Consider the following 6,410-nt stretch of genomic DNA (forward strand, 5'->3'; position numbering starts at 1 on the left):
AGTCAAAGCTGGGTTAGGTAGTTAAGTGAAGCCCAGGATGGACAAGCCAACAGTCAACTTCAATTATGTTAAAACGATCATAGATGAGGTTGAGTTATTTGATAGTTCTGTGATCATATTTGCATAAATTTCCTGCACATGTTTGGCTATTGCTTCCTTTTATGATTCATTAAATTTTGTTCTATTTAAATAGCAGGTTCAAAATCGGTTGCATTGTGTTCTAATTGTTTTCCAAAACTCATAAATCTAAGTTTAGTCATATGGCATGTAATCTGTGGTAATACCTTTTAACATTATGCTGTTCTGATGAAATTGAGGAAACACAATATCCAAATTGCCACATTCTTGTTGTGATCTTTTCTTTTCTTTTTTTTTTTTTTTTTTTTTTTTTTTTGTTGAGAAAATTTTCTTTGCCTCAGAAAAGCTAGCTTTTCAAATGTGAAATCTTTGGAATAGTAATTGCCTATCCAAAAGTCCCATAAAAGCTAGCTAGGTCACACACATAAAGGAAAGAGCCCCGGTGAATGGTATGGACCACGGCCCCCTGGGGAGTAGGTGTGTGGTTTAAAGGGGCAGCTGCTGTCTATCTACCTGCTCATTGAGAGGGGAGTGGAGGCCTGCCATTACTGTGTCTTTCTTTGGCCCCCAAAGGAACTCTGAACAGAAATTTATGTGAAATACCTTAGTTTTTACTCCTGTTCACTGAGAGGGGAGTGGAGGCCTGCCATTACCATTACTGTATCTGTCTTTGGCCCCTAAAGGAACTCTGAGCAGGAATTTATGTGAAATACCTTAGTTTTTAATCTCTTGAGCTCAAATAAAACCCACTTGACTGCTGTCGGAGAGGTAATTCTTAAACATGATTCCTTCCCTTTGTCCCAAATAGCTCAGAAATATCTTTCCTTTCTCTCACATGATAAACTTTTTAAGATAAAGAAAAAAATTACATATAATTTCATTTTGAGGCTCTTTAGAGAGAAATTTTGTAACATTTAACACTCATGAAGAAATGTTAAATTTGAAATCCAATGACAGTAACCCACCTGGTTAGCTAACCTCCTGTCAGTGGAAACAGCCATTTGGTACAACTTCTGATGTTTCAGTAACCTCCAAAACTTCTCCATCACAATTAATAATGCTGTATGCTCCATCATAGCACCAAGCAATAGAAATATAATATAGGTCACATATGTAATTAGAATTTTTCTAGAAGCCACATTAAAAAATAAAAAGAGGTGAAATTAATTTTAACAAAATGTTTTATCGAACTCAGTATGTCTAAAATATTACCATTTCAACATGTGATCAATATAAAAATTACTAATGAGATATTTTATGTTCTTTTCTCTCATACTACGTCATTGAAATCCAGTCTGTATTTTTTTACTTATAACACACCTTGGCTCAGACTAGGCACATTTCATTGGCTTGATAGACACATGTGGCCAGTGGCCAGCATATTGTACCGCTCAGGTTTGACATGTTCTGCTGTGCTTACGTGTCCAAAGTCATTCAGCTAGGAAGTTGGCAGATCCAATAGTTTTGCTCAGTATTTTGGACTCTTTGTCCTTCTCACTACATTGATTTGCTCCTAAGTACAGAATTCTTCACTTGGATTTGGCATTTGCAGGATTTGAGAAGATTCGGGGCCAGGCAAGTGATGGAAACAACAACAAAAAATAAAAGACATGACTAAATCTGAAAATGCTGTCGTGGTTGCAGTGGTCACGTACAGAATTTCCAGGCGACAAACGTTCTTGGATGCAGAAAGAGTTTGACTCTTTCTCACAGTGAGAGATGTATGAAGCTAGACACATACAACTAACTATATGCTAGTGGAGAAGCCTGCCTTCTGTGAAGGGGGAGATGAGCGAGAGGAGAAAGTACCTTCACTTCTGGCTGGGAAAACCAACTCACCTGGCCTTTGAGGGCTAACAGGTGACTTACAATGGCCAATAGCAAACTCAGGTGTTGCTATAAGGATGCAGTGAGGGGATGCTTCAATGCAGTGGTCAGGAGAAGGCAAGAGGAATTTAGGGAGCAGTCCATGGTCTTAGGTCTCTGCGCAGAGACTCTCTTGGGGGCTCCAGAGATAAGCCTGAGGCTGTCCACCCTGGTGGTAGTGGGTGTTTCCTGACTCCACACCAGCATCCCTGAGGGAAATACTCTGAGTGTACTTAACGGCTCATTAGTCCAGACTTCCTCCGTAAAAAGTGTAAAGCTTTTCTCCTTCCTAAAAAGTTAGTACACTATATGTTACCTTCCAATGCGTTTTTGTTGGTGGTGTTTTTCAGCATCTGCAGAGAACTTTGCACTGCTTGTGTTAGTTACACGTTTAAATTTATTTATTTATTTTTTATTTTTTACTGTTTATTTATTTTGAGAGAAAGAACCCCAAGCAGTCTCTGCGCTTGTCAGCACAAACCCAGACGCAGGGCTCCATCTCGTGAACTGTGACATCATGACCTGAGCCAAAACCAAGAGTCAGTGGCTCAGCCAACTGAGCTGCCCAGGAGCCCCAAGTTATGCTTTTTTTACTAGCTTGGTTCTGCATTTTGTCAATGTTGATGATTTTCCTGCAGACTGAATACATAAGTTTTTGGTTGAAAATTTGGTAATTTGAATCTTCTAAACCATCATGGGACAGCCAAAGCTAGGTAGTTCCTGAGATAGGATATGCTTATGGAATTGGAATGTTGATTTGGGGTTTTGGGTGAGGCTGAGGAACAGCCTTAGGAATTCTGATCTGAGGAGGAGTCACCAGGATTGGCAATTTGAGATTGCAGAGGCATGGGCATAATCATGACCCTGGAGAGAATTCAGGTTGCCTGAGTTCTTTCACTCAGGTAATTTCCCTTTTCCCTACTAGTAATTGAAAAAATTCATATTTTTCTCTAATAGTAATTTAAGAATCTCCTTCACAATTATTATTAAATCACCCCATTCATTCATTCATTCATTTATTAAATACGTTTTTCCAGTGAGCAAATATTGAACACCAAATGCCAACCACTGGCCAGGTTTTCAGGCTCAAAACCAACAAGGACTTCCTCTTCATCCTAAGAAGCTCCACCATCTGGTGAGATTTTCCCCATCACCACCTGGATTGGATCACCATAGGCTATCCAGTCATTCCTCAGTGTTGATGCAATTCCTTTTGTGTTCAATTTGTTGTTATTAGTTCTAGAATATTCTTTGAAGTGGCTCTGCCTTCCCAGAAGGATTAGATACTGTCATTAGCAAAAATTATGCTGTTCTCTTACTTGCTAACTCTTCCTAGGGTCTGATACTTTGCACAGAGTGGGGCCTAATACAAATTGTTAACCTTCTCTCCAGGGTGCATGAGTGGTGTCGGTTGACTATTATTTTTACACATGATGATGGGCATTGCTAATAGAGATTTGAGGGTTGCTGGGGACAGAGTCAACAGACATGAGAGTGGTCACCCCCAACGCAATCTCTGTAGTTAGTTTGTAGACTAAACATGACTTCTCTTGTCTTTTCATAGACAGGTACCCTAAAGACACTCTCTTCTGGAAGAACCACAGTTATGTTTGGCATTGGTTTTTAATGGCAAGGGAATTAAATTAACGCTATGTTTATATGGACATCTTTCCTGCGTGTTGCAACTGTCCAAGAAGTACACCTTTGGGGGTTTCCCCGATGAAGTGCCTACAGTAACTTTACCTCAAGCTGTCAGTGAGGAATGCTGTGTTACTCAAGTGAATTTCAGCGACCTCTTACTCTAGAGAAACCCAGTGTCAGAACACATTTTTATAAATAATACACTGTTTGCTTTGTGGTGCTGATAATTTTCTCCTGTCTTGGAGGCTGTCATATAACCAGGAGGCTTATTGTTTCTCAGGACAAGGATATTTGTAGAGGGCCTGATCAAACTATTATTATTAATAATCTCGTTATTGAGGCATCCCCAGTTCTTTTGTGCCTTTGAGGCTACCAAATAGATTCAAGTTTTATTCTGAAAACTAGACGCACACAGGAACAGAGTAGCTCATGAGCACAGTGTGGGGGATGGGGGTGGGGATTCTGTTCTGGCGGGGCACAATTGTGTTTGGGAGAACTGCTGCCTCATTTCTGCAAGAACACAACGCCCCTGGAAAGGGGTCTCCTAAAGCATTGGTCGTAGAAGCCCCTGAAGGTAGTCATGACTACGGACTACTGTCGTTAATGAGGTTTTTTTTGTTTTCTGTCCCCTGACAAGGGCACCGACATGCTCCTTGGTAAAAGGGACAAGGAAAACTCATTAGAGCCACAGACAGAAGCTGGCAAATGAGAAGAGATTTTGCCCTTTGCTTTGGTGGGAATCTGGAGGAAGAGGGGAAATGTGATGGAAGGGAGAGGCAAGCTCTCCTCCTTATATCCATATTCATAGCGTTCAGTCTCAGGATAATGCATTCGGTGTACCAATTTTCCATTCTCACAGATGCCCTGTGCTTCTCCTGTTTTGGTTTGGGCGTCTAATAGCTAGAAACTTCAGCCAAAGAGGCCAAGGCTGAATTGCTTCCCATAGGGAACAGTGAACTTTGCGGCTCACAGCCTGCCCCAGGAGGCTCTGTCCAGGTGGTGCAAGCAGACTTCAATGGTAGGATTCCAGAGAAAATACGGGGCATCCAGTTCGATTTGAATGTTAAATAAACAACGTACAATTATTTTAGTATAAGTGTGTCTCAAATATTGCGTGGGACATACTTGAATTAAAAAAATGATTCATTGGGGCGCCTGGGTGGCGCAGTCGGTTAAGCGTCCAACTTCAGCCAGGTCACGATCTCGCGGTCCGTGAGTTCGAGCCCCGCGTCAGGCTCTGGGCTGATGGCTCGGAGCCTGGAGCCTGTTTCTGATTCTGTGTCTCCCTCTCTCTCTGCCCCTCCCCCGTTCATGCTCTGTCTCTCTCTGTCCCAAAAATAAATAAACGTTGAAAAAAAAAAAATGATTCATTATTTGAAATTCACATGGGACTGGGTGCCCTATATCTTAGTTAAATCTGACAACTCTACACAGGGTAGAATAGGAGAGGTGGGGGCTTCAAAATACTCCTCTTACCCTGGCCATGGATTACCTGTCCCTGACCTCAGTCTCCACCACAGATTAGATAATGTAGGCAGAAGTTGTGTCCAGAAAGCTTCCGGAAAAATGCTCCTGCACTTTCTGGGTCTCCACTAACTGCCTCTGATCACATCTACACGAATATGGGTATAAGCTTGGCTTGCGAAGTCCTCCTGTGTGGCTCAAGTGGTGTATTTCAATGGGGAGGCAGCAATGACAGCCTGGCTGGCTGGATTCTAAAGCTGGGGAGACTGATCTAGGTGGGGCATCCACTCAACCCCCCAAGTCAAGGGGCAATGTGGGGAACTGAGCCAGGGATGCAGCCGCATGGGCCTTGGGTGCACCACAGAGAGAGAGAGAGACTTCTTTTCCCTTTCCCTCCCTATCCTCCTTTCCTCATTCATTCATTCATAGTTTTTTTTTTTTTGCTTGTCCCCTCCCATGAGAATCTGAATAGTGTACCAAGGGTTTGAGGCTCTGTTTTTCACATTAACATCTGAGACCTTATGCAGCGCATGAGGTAAAGGAACCCTTCAGATCAGGCTTTCCAAAGCATTCCTATGGTAGGGTGGGTGATGGAGTGGGGCAGCGGCCTTCTTTCCCTGCTGTGAACCCAACAATCTTACATATTGGGCCAGGCTTTAGGAAATTAAAAATAAAACCAAAAAGCATAAAATCTGACATTTGTATAGTGCTTCAAAGCTTATAAGCAACTTCTCATATAATATTTCATTTAATTCTAACAATTTAGGAATTGTTACAACACTAGAGGGGCTAAGTGATTTGCCTAAGGCCACTAACTAATGAGTGAGAAAGCTGGTTTTTAATATTCAGGCTAACACATTTTTACTCTACAGGGAGGAAGGCAGATTTTCCAAATGGAGCCTGAAGATGCATCCCTATTTCTCAGTTTTGTGACAAATATGCCTTGACCAGTTCACAAGACGGTCTGGAACAATGGAGATCAGACAGAACCTTCTGGAGAGGGAAACTGTTCAACATGGACCTCCCTGACTGGATCTGGGGCAGCCTCCTGTTTGGATTCTTTCTCCTTCATCAAGCTCATAGTGGCAAGTGCTCAGCAATGCAGAACCCCTCATGAGTATCCATGGCGAAAACACTGCTGATAGCTCGCTCTGGCTGAGGTTGTTGGAGAACACTGTCCAGAAGCAGACTCCAAGAGAGAGGTCAGAGACAACCTGGGCAGTAGCAGCTGAAGACGGAATCCCCCTAGGGAGACTCACAGTCTCTAAACCAAGTTCCCTAACTTTCCTCTGAAAAGCATCATTCAGTAAAATGGGAGGTGGGGGCAGGGGTGGGGTAGGGGGGAACCACTAGGTGTGGCT

This window comes from Leopardus geoffroyi, chromosome A1 (assembly GCF_018350155.1).
Source record: "Leopardus geoffroyi isolate Oge1 chromosome A1, O.geoffroyi_Oge1_pat1.0, whole genome shotgun sequence".
NCBI classification, from domain to species: Eukaryota; Metazoa; Chordata; class Mammalia; order Carnivora; family Felidae; genus Leopardus; species Leopardus geoffroyi.